The sequence below is a fragment of the Bos javanicus genome, chromosome 4 (genome assembly GCF_032452875.1).
Source record: "Bos javanicus breed banteng chromosome 4, ARS-OSU_banteng_1.0, whole genome shotgun sequence".
NCBI lineage: Eukaryota > Metazoa > Chordata > Mammalia > Artiodactyla > Bovidae > Bos > Bos javanicus.
This window is the reverse complement of record NC_083871.1, coordinates 29,167,441-29,189,945: the sequence shown is the minus strand read 5'-3', so window position 1 is coordinate 29,189,945 and position 22,505 is coordinate 29,167,441. Positions and strand designations below refer to the sequence as shown.

Sequence of the window (22,505 nt, the reverse complement as noted above, 5' to 3'; positions counted from 1 at the left end):
CCCAACCAAACTCTTATCTCTGGGATTTTTGATATTTATGCTCATGCTTGTTTGGGCAAAAGAATGGAGAGGAAGTGACAAAAGAGGTTCATATGAACTGGCAGTCAGGTACCCAGCTAGTAAAAACTAGGGGAGATTATATGTGTGTGTTTATATAAACATTTAACATAATATTTTAGCTGTTGTCAGTAAGTAGATATACAAATTGAATTAACAGAAAAATAACAAACTGCCTTTATCTCTTCAAGTTCATGGTAGAATTACATTCATATTTCTAAAAGAGTCTATGGAATGCTGAAAAATAGTACCACAGAGAAAAATATCAATCAAACTGATTGATAGTAAGCAAAAACCATTATTTAACGGGGAGAGTTGGACACATATGCTCACAAGTAGATCTATCTTGAGCTATAGTATATGTGCTCAGTCGCTTCAGTCATGTCTGAGTCTTTGCAACCTATGGACTGTAGCCTGCCAGGCTCCTCTGTCCATGGGATTCTCCAGGCAAGAATACTGGAGTGAGTTGCTGCACCCTCCTCCAAGGGATTTTCCTGACCCAGAAACTAAACCCATATCTCTGGCATCTCCTGCATTGCAAGCAGGTTATTTACCACTGAGCCACCTGCGGAGCCCGTAAGAGAGCATTTAATGTACTAAACATAGCTTCCACAAATTGTTTTTGGCATTTCAGTATAGACTCCATGACAGAAGCCTTTTGTGAATGTAGCTGCTCATAAGGGACCAACTTGTTGGCAGTGCTTAGCAACAAGTCTCCTCAAATACCTTCTGCTGACAATACCATCTGGCCCAGGATATGTTGCCAGCAAGACCTGTTAATCAGTGTTCCTCAGTTCTCTCTCTCCTATTTATATATATATATATATATGGGATATATATATATATATATGGGATATATATATATATATATAAGAGTAAGTTTTTGTTAGATTATTTCATATTTTCAGTGCTAAATATACCTTGGGTTTTTCTGTATTTGATTGTGTGTTAATTGTTCAATGCCCTCTGCATTTTAAAAACAGATATGCCTCTGAAAAATATTTAGCTGTTGTTGTTCAGTCACTTAGTAGGTGTCCAACTCTTTACACCCCCATAGACTGCAGCACACCAAGATTCCCTGCCCTTCACTGTCTCCCTGAGTTTGCTCAAACTCATGTCCATTGAGGCAGTGATGCCATCCAGTCATCTCATGCTCTGTCACCCACTTCTCTCTGCCCTTACTTAATCTTTCCCAGCATCAGGGTCTTTTCCAATGAGTCAGCTTCTCATATCAATTGGCCAAAATATTGGAGCCCAAGCTTTAATCAGTCCTTCCAATGAATATTTAGGACTGATTTCCTTTCGGATTGACTGGTTTGATTTTCTTGCTGTCCCAGGGACCCTCAGAAGTCTTCTCCAGCACCACAGTTCCAAAGCATCAATTCTTCGGCGCTCAGCCTTCTTTATGGTCCAACTCCCACATCCTTATATGACTACTTGAAAAACCTTAGCTTTGACTATATGGACCTTTCTTGGCAAAGTGATGTCTCTGCTTTTTAATATGCTGTGTAGGTTTGCCATAGCTTTTCTTCCAAAGAGCAAGTGTCACTTGATTTCATGGCTGAATCACCATCCTCACTGATTCTAGAACCCAAGAAAATAAAGTCTGTCACTGTTTCCTTTTTTTCCCTATCTATTTGCCATGAAGTGATGGGACAAGAGGCCATGGTCTTAGTTTTTTGAATGTTGAGTTTTAAGCCAGTTTTTTCACTCTCCTCTTCCACTTTCATCAAGAGTCTCTTTAGTTCCTGTTTACTTTATGCCATTAGAGTGGTGTCATGTCATTAGGGTGGTATCATTTGCAAATCAGAGGTTATTGATATTTCTTCCAGCAATCTTGATTCCAGCTTGTGATTCATCCAGCCCAGCCTTAACTCCATGAAAAACAGGGGTCACAGAATTAGCATAGTCATGGACATACTCTTAATAAAACTAGCAGTAAATATTAATAAAATGTTTAATACTTATCATCGATTTCCTTAGTTAATATATTCTCTTACTGAGCACTATCTGTAAGCCAGGAGACAAATTTAATCTTTCTAAAACTCTATTATATACTCATTATTAAACATATTGTATGAATAATAAACAAGATCTCAGAGAAATTGTGAAACTTAACTTCTCAAGGACAGTAAGATAAAAGATTAGGACTAAATCCATTGCTTTTTTGATTGCTTTTGGCTTATTTGGTAGTTTTTCTGACATTTTAAGATTAGAACAAATTCTTTTATTTGGCCTTTAAAAATTAAAATACATTTGAAGTAATATGTATTCCTTCAAAAAAAAATATGTATTCCTTCAAAGAAAATTTTGGAATACCATTGGCTTTGGCAGAATATTGTATCAGTAAGGGCATGCTAATGGCTATAACAATCCCCCCAATCATAATGGTTTAAAAATAAAGTTTTATTTCTTTTTTATTTTGCAGTTAATGTTTTTTAGTGGTAGATGCTTAGCTCCACATAGACATTCAGCTAACCAGGCTTTTTTCATCTAGAAACTCCACTCATGTCTTCCTTGGGCCTGAAAGACTATTTGGAGCACAGTAAACAATAATAAATTGAAGAATATATATACCTTTCAAAAATCTTTTTTATTGAAGTTGGTATACAATGTTGTATTAGTGTCTGGTGTAATGCAAAATGATTCAGTTATATATATATGTATATTATATAAGTAAAATATATATATATTCCCTTGTGGCTTCGTTTGCATTATAGATTATTAATTATAAGATATTGAATATAATTCTTTGTGCTATAGTAGGTCCTTGAGGTTTACCTGTTTTATATATAGTACTTTATTTCTGCTAATCCCAAAGTTCTAATTTATCTCTCCACCTCTCACTGTTTCCCCTTTGGTAACCGCAAAATTTTCACACATACAAACACAAATTCAGTCTATTCTAGGGGGTAGAGAAAATGTCAACAGAAGTAAAGAACTGATATCAGGGAAGGCATTTTCTCTATTATAATGATTTAAGCTAGATTTTGAAATCTCAGAGGGGTGGGAAACATATAGTTGGAAATTAATAAAGAAGTTATAAGTAACCTGTGGTCAAAAATTAAGTAATATTGAAATTTTGAATTATTCTGAATTGAGAGATAATGCAAATAACATATGCCAAAATTGTAAATACAATAAAAACATTTCTTCCATGAAATATATAATTGTAAATATTTTTAGTAAGAACATTTAATTATTAGTGAGCTCAGTATCTACCTTAAAGTTTAAAAAAAATAAACCTAAGAAAAATAGAAAAAACTAATAAGTTCAGTGAGTTATTACAGAAATTCAAGTTTTTCTTAACATTGAAATAATTAAGATAAAATATTAATAGACTAAAGAGAAAAAGAATATGATTGTCTTGATAATGATGAAAAAAATATTTGCTGTCATTCAACATTGGTAAATGCCTTTAAAAACTTTATAAAACTTATTTGCAAAAACTCTGCAATAAACATCAAAGTAAATTACAAGTAATTTTCTTTAAGGGACAATTTAAGATACTGTTTATCATTATTTCTCTTCCAAATTGGAGAGTGCAGCTAACAAAGGCAGCAAAAAGAAACAAAAAGGTCTGAACTAGGAAAGAAAGACAAAACCAGTATTCATAATGACATAACTATATTTTAAGTATTATTAGATTTATTACAAGGATGTAGCAAATTTTCTAGATGAAAATCAGTATAAAAATTAATGTTTCTTTACTAACAGTGATAAAGTATCTTATCAAATATTAAAATATTTTAAAAGATATAACTGTTACCCCAAAAAATCAAAATGTAAAGTATAATTTTGTGAGTAGGACCTTAAGGGAGAAAGGTATAAGACTTTATGAAACACATTATAAAAGATAAAAATAAATACAGAGAAGTACAATGTTCATGTATTGACAGCTCAGTAATATAAAGTTGCCAGTGCTCTTGAACAAGTTTCATATGCATGTGTGTGCGCGCATGTGCAAACTGAAGAAAGATTCTTTTTGCATTTCTCTAAGGCTGTTCAATATTCAACATCCTTGAAAAGAAAGTCTGTTCCATAGCTTTCAGAATATGTACAGAAACAGACCTATGGAGAACGGTCTCCCAACAAAGGGAAATGAGTGATTCTTGAACAACTCACTAACCACATGCAGAGAAATACGATTGGACCCTTAACTCACAAAAACATTAATATAATTACTTTAAAGAACTGAATGTGAAGAGTAAAATTCTTAAAATTTTAGAGACAATATATGATGATCTCAAATGTAAAGACTGTCTTAAGATGCAAAAATCTGGAAATTATTATGCTGAACTTTATTAAATTATAGATATTCAATATTTTTTGAATAAGGAACATGAAAACTGTGGTTCTTAAAAACAGAAAATATAATTTGGAATTTAAACTAATATAAACGAAAAAGATTGATAAATTTGACTACAATAAAATAAGTTTTGTTTCTTAGTATCTACCATATAGAGAATTAAAAACAAACTATAAACTGGGAGCAAATATTTGTTACACATATACGAACAAAGTTGGCAAAAATCCAGAATGTATACAGAATTGCTACAAATCATTGAAGTGCAATAAAAAATTGAGCAAAGACTTGAAAGTGATGGAAAGGGAAACCCAGTAGTCAGTATAGGTATGAGAAGTTGCTCAACCTCATTAATCATCACGAGATTGCATGTTTAAGCAAAATGAGTTGTTTACGCACACTGCTGCTGCTGCTGCTAAGTCACTTCAGTCTGTCTGACTCTGTGCGACCCCATAGACGGCAGCCCACCAGGCTCCCCCGTCCCTGGGATTCTCCAGGCAAGAACACTGGAGTGGGTTGCCATTTCCTTCTCCAACGCATGGAAGTGAAAAGTGAAAGTGAAGTTGCTCAGTCGTGTCCTACTCTTGTGACCCCATGGACTGCAGCCTACCAGGCTCCTCCGTCCATGGGATTTTCCAGGCAAGAGTACTAGAGTGGGGTGCCATTGCCTTCTCCATACGCACACTATATTGATTTTAAAATTGTGTGTCTATATGGAGGGTTGGTCACAATGTGATAGGAGTTCCCATATATTGGCTAGTAGAAGACTAAATCAATGTAACCACCCTAATTATCACTACTAGATAAATACTAGTATGTTGATACAACAAAATACTATGTAATGGTGAAATAAACGTCATGCCTCAGAATGCCTTTAGAATACTAAAAAAACTAGTATTGTGCCAAAGAAGTATTAAGTCTCAGTGGAATGATAAAGTCCAATTCCATTTATAGAAAACTAATGAACAATCAAAATAAAACAATATATTACTTAAGGAAAGCTACGTCAATAGTGAAACTATGCATTGTTTTCAAAAAAGCAAGGAAAAGATTAATAAAACTTGTGGAGAGTCACTGGTTGGTAGAGGGAAAAGAAGAGGCATATGATGAAGGAAGAACCCAAGAGGACTTCTCAGCTTATAGGAATGTTCTGTTTCTTCACTCAGCTGGTGGATACATAGATGTCTGTCTTTATTATTTTAGTTTTTACATGATTTATATATTCTTCAGGCCATATTTAATTGAAAAAAACAAAAATTAACTTCAAAGACTTTGACATACTAGTAAAATGCCTATCATTTTGAAGATCCCAAGAAGGCCTAAGTAATCGCATCACTGACCCATAAACATTTCAGCATGCAAGGAAATGTGTGTCCTAAGTTGCTTGGGTCATGTCCAACTCTTTGCAACCCCATGGACTGTAGCCTGCTAGGCTCCTCTGCCTATGGGATTTTCCAGGCAAGACTACTGGAGTGGGTTGCCATGCTCTCCTTCAGGAGATCTTCCTGACCCAGGGATTGAACCTGTGTCTCTTCTGTCTTGGCATTGGCAAGTGTGTTCTTTATCACTAGCGCCATCTGGGACACCCCATAAACATTTCATCTTGCAAGGAGGTAATACACATTTAAAAGATCTTAACTCTGAAGCCTCTTGAAAATAAGAACTAAGAAGCAATACTATTACTGCATCAGAAATTATGAAGTGTCTTAGACACTGCACAGATTCACTGAATAAAAGCAGACACAATGTATAGTGTCCAGTCACTCAGTTCCTACTGATCTTAGGAGCCCCTGACTTTCTCGTCCATATGTTTTCTTCTTTATTTCCATTGGTTGATTCAAGTAGGGTCTTTGTTTTAGTGAACTAAGTGCGCAAGCTGATGGCTTTGGCTATGGTTGCCATGGCAGTCATGTGTTTTGAACTGAGGACTAGGGAAATGTCAATACACCAGACTAACTATACACCCACTCTTCCTCCCATGGGACTGTTGAGGTAGCCAACTCCTACTTCTCAGGATTCCCGGTCCTGAGAAGTCACCAGGAGCAAAGGAAAAACAGCAGAACTGAAAGTCAACAGTCTTGGTCTTGGTTAAAGAATTGCTCATAACTTGCTTTAAGAAGCTATTCGTCTTCTCTGGGCTTCAGATTTCTTATCAGCATTTTTTTTTATTAAGTGTCCATTGGCTTAAATGATCTCTTTTCATGCCTCTAGGGATTCTGAAATAGTTTTTTTGAAGTCTTAGCCAATATTATATGGCCTATCGGGGCATATGGCAAGATTTAAAGTCATTTGGATTTCTTCAAAGTGATTCTAATCCAAAAATGTTCAGGCATCTTGCTTAGTATAAAGTGTTAAAGCCACAGCTGGATTTGGACCAAATACCTCCTCATGTGTTTTATCCCATTTGAAAATTCAAAACCAGGTTTGTTTTGCTTTTTAATTGCTGTCCCTTCTGGGAAAGGACAGACTTTGAGAGAGAATAAGACCGGCTGTTCTACTGCTGTGTGACTAATCCTAACACTATTTGCTGTTACTGAGGAAATTTTTCTGTTCCAGAGAAGAATGTCTGAGGAAGGACAATAAAAATTGCTCATTGTAGCCTTACCTTTTATAGTTCACACATGCCCCCAAGATGTATACAAATTCAAAGATTCAAATTACGCTCTCTTGGCACAAGACACAGCAATGTCTGCATGATTTTTATTCTCTTGAGAGAAAACGGTTTTTTGGAGCAAAATTAGAAGATAATTGTAACAAAAGACATTTTTAAAAGGTAAACAATTATATCCCCAGACTGGAATAGATCCCTTACTTTAAAATGAAACCAAAATCCCTGTTGAAGACCATATCATTGAGTCAGAAGTTTGTCAAATTTCCATCAAGCCATTGTTTTTTTTTTTTTTTTGAGGGAGATTCAGAAAAACAAGGATTGGGGAAAACCAGCTGACAGTCATTAACTACAAGCCTGCATTTTTGTAAGCCTCTGCAACCCTAAATTATAGAACAAAGTAGAGGTCATATAATGTGTCAGTACCAATGTCCACTTCGTCCCTGACCTGCTTTCCCAAAACATAGTTGGCTTACATAAGCATTCTGTGATTTGCTATCAGACTCATGTAAGTTTGGAATAAAAGCCAAATCTAATTATTGAGAGTCTGAAAATAAATCATCTGTTACCCAAATTTTCCTCATGCCATTCATTATGGCAGAGGCTGCATTTCCTAGCCAATAACCAATGATCTGGACCTCTTGTCACCCTCAGATAATAATTTCCCAGTTTCTACAATACAATAATGTTCAGAGCAAAAGGGGATCGATACTCCTTGTATCTTTAAAATTGCTCCTTTTCTTTCAGAAAAGAAAATGACTTTTTTATACACGTAATATGCAATAGAAGTAAAAATATTAGGGGTATAATTAATTAAGTTAGAACAGGTTGCAGGATTTAGAAGAAAAGTCCAAAGACAGAAAACCTAATGGTGATAAGATCAGATCTTAAGTTCATATTAGTGGGATGTCTTAAGACAGTAGAAAAGACTTCACATTTTTCCCTGTTGTAGAAAATTTTACGTAGAATTTATTTTACTTAACATGCTTAAAGCATGAAGAGTCATGCATTATATATGCCTTAATATAAAATATATTATATATATTTTTTCAAAAATATGCCTCCTGGGTTAAACACGCTGCTGCTGCTAAGTCACTTCAGTCGTGTCCGACTCTGTGCAACCCCATAGACGGCAGCCCATGAGGCTCCCCCGTCCCTGGGGTTCTCCAGGCAAGAACGCTGGAGTGAGTTGCCATTTCCTTCTCCAATGGGTTAAACATACTTAACTCACTGTGAAGTCTTGCCCTTTCTCTGCATTTAGTTTGAACAGCAAAGTTCCCATTTGGACGGTTGGATTAATGCTAATTTTGTTGTCACAGAGTTCACTTAATAAGACTTGTTTTTTTAGTCTTAAAACCCTCTCCTCCATACCTTTTTTTTTGTTTTCAATATTGAATCCTTCTTCCTGAAGGATGACCTCACAACTGCATGTGTTCAATGTTCCTGTAAACTAACCTTTTAAAGATCATTTTCAGAAGCAGTAGAAGACATACCTTGATTATGAGAGCATAGACAATGTAGCTACAGACCCGGCTGACTTTTTACCTACATGGACCATGAAGATAAAGCAGTGGTCCAAATATGGAAAAAAGTCTGTGATTAATAAACAGCTCTTTCTCAGAGTCCCAGTCCTGCCCCGTTTCCTCTCCTGGATCCCCATGGACCACCACATGACCCAGAAACAAAGCAAAAGACAGTGCCCAGCACAGGGTCCAGAACTCCACTGCAGCACTGTGGTCATTTCTGTCCTTAAGGAACATGAAATCCCAGTTGGTAAATATTTTGAAATAGCTTTTAGCTATAGACAGTTAAATAACAATGATGATTGTGGTGTAGTTAGGCACTTGAAATATAAAATATGCAGTGAAAACATCAAGTATGTACTTAAAAGCCTCTGAATTTCAAACAACTTAGAATGGCCCATGATCGTCTCTTTAGAAAGGTTTTAGGTGAATTCAGAAATGAATTCACTGATTATGAACATTTCAAAGATGAAGATGCATTAGAGAGGCTTGAAAGTTGGTTTATGAAAGCAAAGGGTAGATAATTGATATTTTAATTGATGAATTAATAAATTAATGTTTCTAACCCCTTTTCCCAAATCTTTCAAGATGAGAAATATTTTGGAATTCGGACTTTAGAAAGTTTATATACTTTTTGTGTCACCTGCATCAGGGTCTGGGGAAACAGTCTCTAGTCTAATAATCAGTGTTGATGGAAATAAATTTATGGCTAGTCATAGCAAATGAGTTATAAAAATCTTAGTTCTCATGTCCTTATGAAATTTGGATATACAGAAGAGGAATTGTAGTCATATGTTATTTTATGTAATTAATATGGGGCTTCCCAGGTGGCATTAGTGGTAAGTGAAAGTCACTCAGTCATGTCCAACTCTTTGCAACCCCATGGATTATATAATCCATGGAATTCTCCAGGCCAGAATACTGGAGTGGGTAGCCTTTCCCTTCTCTAGGGGATCTTCCCAACCCAGGGTTCAAACCCAGGTCTCCCACATTGCAGGTGGGTTCTTAATCAGCTGAACTACCAGGGAAGCCCTGCTAGTGGTAAAGAACCTGCCTATATTTGCAGAAGACATAAAAAGACCTGGGCTCAATCCCTGGGTCAGGAAGATCCCCTGGAGAAGGTCATGGCAACCCACTCCAGTATTCTTTCCTGGAGAATCCCATGGACAGAGGAGCCTGGCAGGCTATAGTCCATGGGGTTGCAAAGAGTCAGACATGACTGAAGCAACTTAGTATAATATGAGTTTTAAAATATGTATATATCAGTGTATGAACTGATTACCTATTACAAATAAACATTTGAATATTTGAATTTCTAATGATTCTTATATATATTGTGGCTGGTATTATTTTGCTAAGGTGTTTTTGTTAGGAAGCCTTACGTTTTTGTATATACTTCTTGGATATATCGTTGAAATAACTTTTATTTTGTATTTCCATGTGCAAACAATGTTAGACACTGAGGAAACTGACATGAATAAGAAACACTGATGTGTTTTAAACTACTGAACCATAGAGCCAGCATGATGCCGTATGATAAGACGTTAAGAACAAATTCTTTGTCTATACTTGTGCATATATTTCATTCACATGGTAAGAACACAAATGTGTAATGATTTAAGAACAAGAAATATGAGCAGAGTACTGGGAGGACTCCAGAAATAGTAATTACTCTACTTTGGAGGAGGTAATACGTGAACTGCATGTTAGAAAATAGAGTAGGGAAAAAAAAATAAAATTGAGTAGTAACTCTCTTAAGTAAGGAATGACATTCTAGGAAGGGGAATAGCATGTGTAAAAGCAGGATATTCATGATCAGCTGTACTTCACTGAGAAAAAAACAAATAGTCAGCAAAGAATTGCACTCTAGGGCTGCAACTAGAGCAAGTCATATATAAGTCTTCATAAGCAAGGGAAGAAGTCTGTTACAGAGTGGGAAGAGGAAATGGGGGTGGGGTATGGATAGTAAACAGTCCTTGGCTTTTCATTGGCTGAGTTGTTGCCAGAAAAGGCGTCTTTCTTGTTCCTGTTGGACTCTGGTAACATCGCAGAGCATGAGAGCTCCCCCTTCTGGTTTCCCAATCCTATTTGATTAAGGTTTCTGTTTAATAATTTTTTTACCTGTGACTGGAATACCTGGGAAATCAGGGCTAGAGGAGTTGAAAGGACAAAGGACAACATTTTTTTAGAACCTCAGACCTTATTCATCTTACAGATAAAAGTCTCTGAACTTTTACCAATCTCTTACTATTTCCCCTACCCTCCAGCACCTGGCAATTGCTTTTCTCCTCTGTTTGTTTGAGTTTGATTGTCTTTGTTGTTTTGTTTTTTAGATTTAACGTGTAAGTGATACCATGTATTTGTCCTTCTCTGTCTGGTTTATGTCACTTAGCATAATGCCTCAAGTTTCATCTGGGTTGTTTCAAAGGGCAGAATTTCCTTCTTTGTAACTACTGAATAATACCCCATTGTGTGTGTATGTATGTATATGGATATGGAGATATATATGTGTGTGTAAACATACATACGTGTATACAATGCTTACATAGGGTATCCCTGGTGGCTCAGCAGTAAACAATCTGCCTGCCATGCAAGTCATGCGGGTTAGATCCCTAGGTTGGGAAGATCCTACGGAGAAGGAAATGACAACCCACTCCTATTTTTTTGACTAGGAAATCCCAGGGACAGAGGAACCTGGCAAGTTACAGTCCATGGGTTCGCAAACAGTTCAACATGACTTAACAACTGAATAACAAAAATAACAACATACACATACATATGCACATTTATCTGCTGATAGACACTAAGGTTGTTTCCACATCTTCAGTTCAGTCGCTCAGTCGTGTTTGACTCTGTGACCCCATGGACTGCAGCGTGCCAGGCCTCCTTGTCCATCACCAACTCCCAGAGCTTGCTCAAGCTTGTGTCCATTGAATCAGTGATGCCATCCAACCATTTCATCCTCTATCATCCCCTTCTTCTCCTGACTTCAATCTTTCTCAGGGCCTTTCCCAATGAGTCAGCCCTTCCTATCAGGTAGTCGAAGTATTGAGCTTCAGCTCAAAATCAGTCCTTCCAGTGAATATTCAGGACTGATCTCCTTTAGGATGGACTGGTTGGATCTCCTTGCAGTCCAAGGGACTCTCAAGAGTCTTCTCCAACACCACAGTTAAAAGCATCAATTCTTTGGTGCTCAGCCTCCCTTATAGTCCAACTCTCACATCCATACATGACTACTGGAAAAACCATAGCTTTGACTAGATGGACCTTTGTTGGCAAGGTAACATCTCTGCTTTTTAATATGCTGTCTAGGTTGGTCATAGCTTTTCTTCCAAGGAGCAAGTCTCTTTTAATTTCATAGATGCAGTTAACATCTGCAGTGATTTTGGAGCCTGAAAAAATAGTCTGTCACTGTTTCCATTGTTTCCACATCTATTTGCCATGAAGTGATAGGTACTGATGTCATGATCTTAGTTTTTTGAATGTTGAGTTTTAAGCCAGCTTTTTCACTCTCTTCTTTCACTCTTATCAAGAAGCTTTTTAGTTGCTCTTCACTTTTTGGCATAATAATGGTGTCATCTGCATATATGAGGTTATTGATATTTTTCTTGGCGATCTTGATTCTAGCTTGTGCTTCATCCAGTCCATCATTTCTCATGATGTAATCTGCATATAAGTTAAATAAGTAGGGTGTCAATATACAGCCTTGACGTACTCCTTTCCCAATTTGGAACCAGTCTGTTGTTCCATGTCCAGTTCGTGATATTAAATGCTTTTTAATATACCTGTTGATCATTTGTTCATCTTCTTCAGAAAAATGCTTACTCATTTCCTCTTTCCATTATTTAATCAGATAGTCTGGTTTTGTTTTTGTTTGTTTTATTTTTTACTTTTTGGTATTTAGTTGTATGAATTCTTTATGCATTTTGTATATTATCCCTTATCGGACATATAATTGGGAAATATTTTCTCCCATTCCATAGGTTGCTTTTTCATTTTCTGTTCTGAAGTAGCTTATTTTTGCTTTAGTTGCTTTTGCTTTTGGCGTCATAACAAAAAACAAAGAAAAATCATTACCAAGACCAATGTCAAGGAGCTTTTTCCCTATTTTTTTCTAGGAGTTTTAAGGTTTCAGGTCCTACATTCGAGTCTTTAATCCACTTTGAAGTAAAATTTCTATATGTTGTAAGATAGGGGTCTAGTTTCTTTGCATGTGGCTGTCCAATTTCCCCAGAACCATTTATTGAAGAGACTGTCCTTTCCTTATTGTATATACTTGTCTTCTTTGTCACAAAATGACATTTGAATCCCTTGGTTTTACACTTTCCCCTTTAAGATCTCCACATACATAGGTTGAGGAAGCAGTGACTTCACTTTCAACATATGCTTTTGCCATGATGTATGTATTTCACAGAAATAATTAATAGTATAGCAAATAAAACCAGTGCAGTTTTATTTTATTTTTATCAACTGAAAGTTTTATGAGCTATATATGAATGATTTCTCCAGATAACTCTCCCAGTGTTTTTTACACCCTATTTTAGTCTGCCATATGTATATATGTTTTTTAGTCCCTGTTTAATGTATATATACACACACACACACACACACACATATATATATACATATATATGTATACACATATATATAGTTCAGGTTTGTCAAGCAATTCCTAATTGCTTTTGTCACATATGTTAACTCAGTTCCTAATTGCCTAAAAGGTTTCAATGATGGAAAAACACATTTTTAAAGGCAAAACATTATGGGTAGTCAGACTGTTTATAGTTCCTAGTTTATACTTGGCAAAAGCAAAAAGAAAAATCACACACACATGCAACCCAAACAACTTTTGCAGTGCATTTAAATGAAAATAACAAAATTGCAGTTTGGCTCACTTCTAGAAATTTAAATACATTATTATTTAAATGCATATATTCCATAAACTACCCCCAAATCACTTAGAACTATCTTCATAGATTTTTTTCTGGGTTCTATATAATGTGAATACTAAACAAGAGGTTATTCCTAGAAATTCACCTAGACATGAAACACCGTATAAGATTATTGTCAACAGCAATTATAGTTGTTGCTGTGTTCTCTGTAGTGCCTAACTCTGGTATTGGTGTTAATTTCATTGTGGGTTATGAAGCCAGAATAGTTACTGAAGCTAAGTTTTAGGAAATCAGAACCCAAAAATTCTAGCAAAAATGACCAGTGTCATAAGCAAAAGGGAAACAGATATCCTGCTTTTCTCTTTTAAATTTTTATCTTCTTTTTTGACTGTTCTGGCTCTTCACTGCTGCTTGGGCTTTTCTCCAGTAGTGGCAAGTGGGCACTGCTCTCTAGCTGCTGTGCATGGGCTTCTGATTGTGGTGGCTTCTCCCGTTGCAGAGCACGGGCTCTGGGGACACACAGGCTTCAGTAGCTGTGGCTCCTAGACTCTAGAGCACAGTCTTAGTACTTGTGGTGCATGGGCTTAGTTGCTCCATGACATGTGGGATCTTCCCAGATCAGAGACCAAACCAGTGTCTCCTGCATTGGCAGATGGAGTCTTTACCTCTGAGCCACCACGGAAATCTATACTGCTTTTCTTAATGTACCCTCAGTGGAGGAGATAATGTGTTAAAGAGCCTGATAGCTAAACACTTATTTATATTTGTGGAAAAAAAAAAATGCTTTCACAGTATTTACTTTTTCCTCTAGTTCAAAGATAATATTATAGAAAGAAACATGAGGTTGATTTCTGAAATATTGCAAGTCACAAAACTGTAGTCCTTTATGCTTTTTATAAAAATATATAATTGAAGACAGTTTTTCAGTAACCATGACTTGTTAATAACTAGAAAAAGAGAATGAGGTTATTCAAGATTTTCATATAGCACAAAAATATCTAGTTTTTTTTTTTTTTAAGAGCCAACTTCAGTAAAGAAATTATAAGGGAGAATATGGTGGGTGGATTAGTATAAATAATTATATTAACTAGATCCTTAAAGACGATAATAAGGAAGCCTTGACTAAAATATTAGTATCCAAGATTATGTATTCACATTATATAACATCTTTTTTAGAGTTCGTTGACCATGAAAAATCTGTTCTTGTAACTTACATAGAACATTGAGTAAAATAGCCATTGGCCAGGAACCAGAAAAAAGCTCTGCGGTGGTCATCTCCAATATTACATCTATAAAATATGTGTGTCTAAGGAAATCCTATTGTTAAGCAGATGTATAAAGCATAGGCATATATGAGCTTTGTTTGTTTCATCAAATATAACACTTCTGCTTAACTTTAGCTTAATGGGACAAACTGTTGCCCAATTCTCTATGAAACTTTTGCCAGGCCACTTTCTAGAGCTCAGTTCCAAATTACTAAAATATAGAACCACTGAGAGTTTCCATGATAAACTTTGTATGTTCCCTTTTGAATATGCCATGGCTCCAGACCTTTAATCATCTATCAGCTGATTCAGAAGACCCAGAGCTTCTAGAGAGTCCCATTGCCTTGGACCAGGGGTACTAGATAAAGATATGCAAAATGCAGGTTTTTCAGCAGTAGTTGAAGACATGGCCTTGCTAAAATGGTATGTCAGTACACTCATAGGACCCCTATATATAATTGAAAATTTTCCCTATTTCCTTTTTATGGTTATTTTAAGTCCAAGAGTGTCAGTTTTAAGTTTGTTAGAATAGTTAGCAAACTCTACATTCGGTTTAACAGAATTATATGGATTCAGTGCAGAAGTAAAAAGAGTATGGCCCACTGGACACATTACTTTTCTTGTCCTAGAACAATAATGAAGGAGGAGCCCTCTCTCTTTTCTTCCCACTTCTTGTGATTTTTTTTTAGAGCCTTTATCCATTAACGTAAAAGGCCAAAGTCTTTAACAGTAGGTTCATTCTCCTTTTCGTAAAACCCATTTCCCCAAAACAATATGAATTTCTTATGCCAAGAAGTGCATATGCATGAGTGATAATATTAGTTCTTCTTCCTAGATTTCAAGAATTTCTGTTTCATTGGTCTTTGAGGGCTTATAATGTCTCTGCATTTGGGGTGAAATTATAGGACCAGCCAAGAATGATGATGCCCTGTAGTTTTTAACACGCAGACATTCCATTGACAACCAGGACAGGTCAGAACTCAAGGGGCACTAAGACAGGGAGCAAAAAAGATGAAAATTTTGGACTGAGCCATCTATAAATATGTCCTTATTCTATCCAGCTAATTTCTTAACCAATACGTGGACAAGAAGAATGAAATATTTGCATCAGAGCACTTCTAAATGTCCATTGTATTGTTCTTGTACGTAAGTGTTATCTTTATAGCATGGTAAGCTATGCAGTTCTAAATCTACTGGACTTAGAGGAACAAGCGGAATAAATGAATCTTCTTGCTATTTTACAAAATTCCAAGTTGTGGAAACTTTCAGATATTATTATTGATAGTCTTACTTTGTTTTGCTTTCTGCTTTTGTCATTGTTTTCCAGTTGAGTGTGTCTCAGATTTACTAATGCTACCAAAGTTCTAGTATCCAGAATGGGCAGCTAGGCAAACATTTACTTCTAAATAGCTCCTCATTATAGACACAGGAGCTGAAGGAACAAACTTTAATTTGGGGATTGCAGGGAGCAGTGAGGAAGCAAGGAGATACAAGAGTTTCCTAGGAGAACAATTCCCTCCTTTGCCACAGAATAAAAATAATCAATTTGTATGTCCCAATTTTAATACTCTTAGCTAACTAAATAGAATACTTATTTCTCCTTATGAGAAACATAAAAGGTACATAAAAACAAATGAACAAATCCAACTTTAGACTTACAGAATATACTTTTAGTCAGGACTCTGGTTGCAGTTGGCAGAAAGTTAGCTCAAACTAAATAGAAATAGAAAAATATATTGCTTCTTGCAACCAAGCTTCAGGAATTGCTGGCTACAGCTAATCTCAAAGTCTGTCAGTACCAGGGCCTAGAGTCCAGAAGGATTCTCTCTGCAGCCTTTAATTTCTGATCTTTGTGGGTTGCTTTTGTTTTCTTCAATTTTTCTCACATTGTTGAAATAGCCAACAACAACTCCAGATTCATTTATTCTCCACAGAGAATGACTACTCACTTTGTTTCCAAGCTAAAACATGCTTAGGAAAGAATCTGACTAGGCTAACTCCAAACAGGTATCCATACTTGGATCAATCAATGGTGACCATCGCTGCAGGGTCTGAAAATGGGACCACACACTCTTGAACCATCTTGTTAGCAGAAACATTTCTCAGAAGAAGGAGGGTGGGAAAGTGATAATATCCACCACAGGTTATCATGTTCTGTATGTGGATAATGCCCCATGCATATCAAAAAGTTTTTTAAAGATGAGTTAGAACAAACCTAATAAACCAAGTATTAGAAACTTGGGGAAATTCTGTCTGTCCAGATGTAAATATCTGTGCACATATCAGTGATTGTGTGAGAGAGGGACAGATGAATGATAGGAATAAGGTGAAAGAGAAGAAAAGGGGAGGGTAGAGGAGAGATCAGGTAGATAAGGTTAATAATGGCATTGGAGAAAGCCCATATTTAGCACAGCCTAGTAATAGAAATGTTGAGGAATCATATGTAAGCTGCGGCTTACTGAGAGATAGATCATTAAGCAGAATGGAGTTCAAGCATATTCCTCTAGCATAAGGAGTATAGGTTTCAGTTCATCTCTTGCAGAAGTAAGGCACAGTCCAAAAATGAAAATATTTTAACACGAATCCATTCATATGTAGGTGTTTGTGTTTGACTTTTTCAGATAGAAGTACAAAATGACAGATCGTGGTTTACAGGGTACTGTAGCCTGTACTTTTGGAATTATTTTGTAGTTTTATAAGATAAATTGATTCTAAATCTTGCTATCTTGACTTTTAAAATAGTACTTTTCTAAACATAGTGTTGCTACTTCTCTATAGCCCTACCCAAACACAAAGAGTCAAAATACAGTTTCCTGCCAATTTAATCATTGACTAATTGGCCTCAGCATGTAAAACATTGTGGGTTTTTTCCTGTGTATAATTACTACACTGGAAGTTTATAAGCTTCCTGGATAAAAAGAACAAACATGATATTCTGCTTTATTTTCGTTGCTATTGTCAAGTCCGGAATGAGAAATTTGAGACCTATGAGCGTATTGATAGCAATTGAAATGATGGGAGTAGATGAAATATCAAGGGAGATTTTGTAGATTGAAAAGAAGGGAGCAAAAAAACCACCAGAAACATGGAAGGTTAACCCACTCAAGGTGCTTTCTTCAGAGACCAAGAAGGGGCAGCCAGAGAGGTGGAAGGGAATCCCTAAAAGAGACGTATCAGGGAAACACAGTGAAGGAATTTCTTGTAGTCAGATGTGGTGAATTGTAAACAATGCTGAAGAGAAAGCTAATGAGAACTAAACTGTGTCTACTGCAATTAACAACTGAGAGGTACGTGGTGTGGTATCTTGGGAGAGAAGGACAGTGGCGGTAGATGAGTGAGGGCAAGTAGGATTGCAGCTCAATTTCAGAGGACTGAGCAAAGTGAAACAGTGAATATGAATTCTGATGTCTTTAGTATCTTGGCATGAACAGAAGGGAAATAAGAGAGCAGACTCTGGAAGGGAGTATAAGCATGAGGGATGTTCATCTTATAACATGGGGGACAATGGGAGAACAAAGAGGATGATAACAATCATGAGGATGCTGAGGCAGTAGGGCAAAGGCATAGAGGACGGGAGGAGGACCTAAGCTGAAGTGGGGAAAGGGGGTCTTTTTTCACAGAGGAGGAGGAAAAGAAAGCAAGAATGAGGGCAGATGCATAAATTTGTGAGAATTTGAAAAGAAGTTGCTGCTGCTGCTGCTAAGTCGCTTCAGTCGTGTCTGACTCTGTGCAACCCCATAGACGGCAGCCCACCAGGCTCCGCCGTCCCTGGGATTCTCCAGGCAAGAACACTGGAGTGGGTAGCCATTTCCTTCTCCAAAGCATGAAAGTGATAAGTGAAAGTGAAGTCGCTCAGGCGTGTCCAACTCTTAGTGACCTCATGGACTGCAACCTACCAAGCTCCTCCGTCCATGGGATTTTCCAGGCAAGAGTACTGGAGTGGGGTGCCATTGCCTTCTCCTTGAAAAGAAGTTAAGTAAGGTCAAACATAAGCATTTCAAATTTGGGGAAAGAAAAATAAGATCACCCAATTAATGAAAGCAGAAAGGAACTGATAACTAAATTGAAGTTACATATGTTTCATACATGTTACAGACAATAAAAGAATCTATTTATCTGCCTTCCTGTATGTCTGTCTGTTGATCTACTATTTGCCCCGAGTGCCCAACTGACATTGTTTGTGAATGGAAGATTGAAAATATTACTTATGATTGAAGTGTACCCATACCCCATAGACACTAACTTTGAAATGGAAGTGAGTAACAGTAACAAATGAAAGAAGAAATTGAAGGCATAGTTAATGTTGAAAAGCTGTAAGACAGGTAGTAAATATTAGCCCCTAAGGTATAAAAGTTATGACCAACCTAGATAGCATATTCAAAAGCAGAGACATTACTTTGCCAACAAAGGTCCATCTAGTCAAGGCTATGGTTTTTCCAGTGCTCATGTATGGATGTGAGAGTTGAACTGTGAAGAAAGCTGAGCACCGGTGAATTGATGCCTTTGAACTGTGGTGTTGGAGAAGACTCTTCAGAGTCCCTTGGACTGCAAGGAGATCCAACCAGTCCATTCTGAAGGAGATCAGCCCTGGGATTTCTTTGGAGTGAATGATGCTGAAGCTAAAACTCCAGTACTTTGGCCACCTCATGCGAAGAGTTGACTCACTGGAAAAGACTCTGATGCTGGGAGGGATTGTGGGCAGGAGGAGAAGGGGATGACAGAGGATGAGATGGCTGGATGGCATCACTGACTCGATGGATGTGAGTCTGAGTGAACTCCGGGAGTTGGTGATGGACAGGGAGGCCTGGTGTGCTGCAATACATGGGGTTGCAGAGTCGGACATGACTGAGTGACTGAACTGAACTGAAGGTATAAAACATTGGAAATTACTCAGTTCATAATGATATCAAGGTTGAAGATGTTGATGTTATGAGAGTGGATAAAATTCCATACAGGTAAAAATATTTGTAATCCAGGAGGTTAAGAAGCTTTGAGGCTAAGGTTTCAGGTGGGTCAAGTGCTTGGACACTGAAATTGCCCAAAACCACCTACAGAAGAATGGAGAGGTAGAACATGAGGCAGATATCAAAGTCCGCAGGGAGTAGAGAGCATGGGAATGCCATAAATGGCAATGGTAGGAAAGAGTAGAGACAGAGGTATTGTTTAGGGGATCAGTCTCTCAAAGAGGAGGGGCTTTGCATGAGGGAGAAAGATTATTGAGCTGGAAGTGCTAACAAAAGGGTGGGAGGCAGAAGACAATACAGCATCTGGGCTTCGTAGGAAATGAGTTGGCTCTGATAGGGCCTTAGGGTAGAGGAAGAGCTAGGTTTGAACAAGGCAAGGAAATGGATGGAGTAAAGAGGCCAGGAATAAAATTTTTATTTTTGTTTGTACATTGTTTTGCCAATATTTATAATGGTATGAGGATATCTGGGGCATAGAGGTTGGAAGGGAAATCAGCAAACACATACGTTCTCACTAATTCTCTTTTGGTGGGAGTGGGGTTTTACCCATTGCCATTTTGTTTAAAATCTTTGTAATCTTTCCCTATTTGGTAGTATCTCAACATTTTGGGGGGGGGGTCTTATTTTATTAATAAAATATTGTATTAGGATTCTTCAATCATGTATTTTATTGTATAAAACTCTTAAATAGATGTTTGCTCCTTAATGTCAAAACTAGCTTATTCACCTTTACATCCCAGACAACACTTAACAGAGTTCCCTGAATTGCAGTAGGTACTCAATAATTCCTTAATAATTTTAGTTGAAAGTACACATATACAAATAATTTTAGAATACATACAGAGTCAGTTATTAACAAGTATCTGTCCCTAGTTAAACTTGAAAGTTTTGCACAGCAAAAGAAACCATTAACAAAATGAAAAGACTAATTACTGAATGCGAGAAAATATTTGCAAATGATAAAATGGATAATACTCAACATACACAAAAAGCTCATACAACTCAATATCAAAAAACAAACAACTTGATTAACTTGATTAAGTTGTTTGTTTTTTGATATTGAGTTGTATGAGCTTTTTGTGTATGTTAAGTATTAATTAAAAAATGAGCAGAAGGACTGAATGGACATTTTTCCATTCAGTGGAAATGTGTGGGGCCAAGAGGAGTGTGAAAAGATGCTCAATGCCACTAACCATCAGGAAAATGCAAATCGACATCACAGTGATACTACCTCTGACTCATCAGAATATCTGTCATTAAAACGACACAAACAAAAATGTTGACACTGATGTGGAGAAAACGGAATCTTTGTATACTGTTGGTGGGAATGTAAATCGATACAGCTATTGTGGAAAACAGTTTCTCAAAAAACTAAAAATAGACCTAACATATGACTCAGCAGTTCCAATTCTGGGTTTATTTCTGAAAAAAGAGAAACACTAATTTGAAAAGATACACGCACCCCAGTATTCATAGCAGCATTATTTACTATCGCAAACGTATTGAAGCAACCTAAGTGTCCATGAACAGATAAATGGATAAAGCAGATGTGACATACATACACACACATATATATATATATATATATATATACACACACACGTATATCATATCTATATATATGTATGAAAATGAAAGTGAACTCGCTTAGTCATGTCTGACTCTTTGCGACCCCATGGGCTGTAGCCTACCAGGCTCCTTGGTCCATGGGATTTTCCAGGCAAGAGTACTGGAGTAGGTTGCCATTTCCTTCTCCAGGGGATCTTCCCAACCCAGGGATTGAACCCAGGTCTCCTGCATCGCAGGCAGACACTTTACCATCTGAGCCACCAGGGAAGTTATCTATATGTATATGTGTATATGTATAGTAATAATATCTACACACACACAATGAAATACTAAACCACAAAAAAGAATAACATTTTGCCATTTGTAGCAACATGGATGGACTTGGAAGGTATTATGCTAAGTGCAATGAGTCAAAGACAAATACTGTGTGATACACTTTTATGTGGAATCTAAAAAATACAACAAACGAGTGAACATAAGGAAAAAGAAGCAGAATCATAGATGCAGAGAACAAACTAGTGGTTACCAAGTGGGGAGAGAGAAGGAGGGGGCGATTTAGGTATAGGGGCTTCAGAGGTACAGAATTTTATGTATAAAATAAGCTACAAGGATATATTGTACAACACAGGGACTATAGCCAATCATGTGTATCAACTATGAATGAATATGCTCTTTTAAAATTGTGGATCACTGCATTCTACATCAACTATGATGGTTTAGTTGCTAAGTCATGTCCAACTCTTGCAACCCCATGGACTATAGTCCTCCAGACTCTTCTGTCCATGGGATTTTCCAGGCAAGAATACTGGAGTGGGTTGCCTTTTCCTTCTTCAGGGGATCTTCCCAACACAGGAATCGAACAAACCTGCATCCCCTGCATTGGCAGGCAGATTCTTTACTGCTGAGCCACCAGGGAAGTCCAATGCAGGATTCGGTTTGGTAGAATTTTGAGGATTTTTACATCTATATTCACCAGTGATATTGACCTGCAGTTTTCTTTTTTGTGTGTGTGGTATCTATCTGGTTTTGGTATCAGGGTGATGGTGGCCTTATAGAAAGAGTTTTGGAGTGTTCCTGCTTCTGCAATTTTTTGGAAGAGTTTGAGCAGGACAGGTATTAACTCTTCTCTAAGCATTTGCTAGAATTTGCCTGTGAAGCTATCTGGCCCTGGTCTTTTGTTTGTTGGAGGATTTCTTTTTTTAAATATTTATTTATTTGGCTGCATTGGATCTGTTGTGGCATGTACATTTTGAGAGCCTTCATTGCAGAGCACGGAGTCTCCAGTTCTGATGCACAAGCTCAGTAGTTGCCGTATACGGGC

General features: G+C 36.9%; 1 non-coding gene across 1 annotated transcript; it reads right to left on the bottom strand.

Moving 5' to 3' along the window:
* Positions 1-21,379: 21,379 nt before the first annotated feature.
* On the bottom strand, positions 21,380-21,451 carry TRNAR-GCG (transfer RNA arginine (anticodon GCG)). The gene has a single exon. It is a non-coding gene; the product is annotated as a tRNA-Arg (tRNA).
* Positions 21,452-22,505: the final 1,054 nt, after the last annotated feature.